The 1,301-nt window shown below is 48.0% G+C and overlaps 1 non-coding gene across 1 annotated transcript; it reads right to left on the bottom strand.

Annotated features, from left to right (window-relative positions):
- Positions 1-890: 890 nt before the first annotated feature.
- On the bottom strand, positions 891-1,019 carry LOC116895032. Its single transcript, XR_004387218.1, has one exon. It is a non-coding gene; the product is annotated as a small nucleolar RNA SNORA17 (small nucleolar RNA).
- Between the last annotated feature and the right edge of the window lie 282 nt (positions 1,020-1,301).

Genomic DNA, 1,301 nt, shown 5'->3' with positions numbered 1-1,301 from the left:
CACACCACTTCAGGGAGGCAGGTAGGGCCAGTATTCCCACACTTGTATCCTTTGGCCTGCTCACCCACAACTCCAGCAATGTTCAGGGGCTCTTCCCCTGAGTACAGCTGAAGTTGGTGAGGGGTGAGGCCAGCTCTCCTGCTCTTGTGCCTCCAAGACTAGCTATCCTAGGATGTCTAGGTGAGGGGTGGGGCCAGTTCTGCACAGCCCTCAGACATCAATATGTCTCTGGGCAGCAGCCCAGACCAGAGACATTTACCTGGTCTTTGGTGGTAACATGCTCCTGGTCCTCCAGGGCCATGACTCAGACATGGTCCCTGGTGGCAGCACAGGCCAAAACCATACCATGGTCCCAGGTGGATGTCTGTGGCAACCGATGGGCTAATCACATCACATTGATCCTCACTACTCCCAAGTCTCCAGCTCTGCCTCTCTTCATTGTGCCCACATCCTTCTGTTTCTCCTTCTCTTCCATTTTCTCCACCATGTACCTGCTCTGTTTAGTGGATCCTGAATGGAGTTGTCTTAGGAGTGGTCTGAGGAGTGCTATGTCCCACTCATGTATCATGGCACCAGGCAGAGGTCATCCTGGGCATGGTCTTCTCCCTATAACCCAGGCCTACATAGCTCCAGACTAATGGTCATCTCAGTCTATCTCCCTGTCCATGGCCCATGGCACGTGTCTGGTGGTCATCTTGGGCTTGCTCCTTTTCCAGCCTGTGCAAGTGTTCCAATGACAGGGTTGTCTATCTCAGGCTTACTCCTGCTCAGGGCCCATGGTCCCAGGCAAGGTTCTTCTTGTCTCAGGCTTGTTCTCCATCCTAGGAGCTTGTCTGGGCATAGAGCAATGGACTGGTGATTGTCTCAGGCTTACCTTTGTTTTTTCAGAGAATGTTAGGTTACTAATCATTCAGATGTTCATAGGTCAGAACACTGAGCATAGACATAGCCTCTCTCCTTTTTGCATCTACTAATACACATAAGCACAGTAGCCACACCTGCAACATTTCTAGGGGAGGGAGAGATCCTATTTATTAATTGTTGATCTTAGTGTTTCTTCTATTGATGTTCTGTTCGGAAAGTTGTCTCCTTGTCAATGTGGTCAATGGTGTTCCCACTTTTTCTTTTCCTAGGTTCAGTGTGTCTAGTTGTTGTGGTCTTTGATCCACTTGAATGTAAGTTTTGTGCATGGTCATAAATATAGATCTATTTGTATTCTTCTACATGTAGATATCCATGCACCATTTGTTGAAGATGCTGCCTTTTTGTCCAGTTGTGTATTTCTGACTTTTCTATCAAAA

The sequence above is a fragment of the Rattus rattus genome, chromosome 2, assembly GCF_011064425.1.
Source record: "Rattus rattus isolate New Zealand chromosome 2, Rrattus_CSIRO_v1, whole genome shotgun sequence".
Lineage (NCBI taxonomy): Eukaryota > Metazoa > Chordata > Mammalia > Rodentia > Muridae > Rattus > Rattus rattus.
The sequence above is the reverse complement of the archived record's forward strand: the minus strand, read 5'-3'. Positions and strand labels throughout refer to the sequence as shown.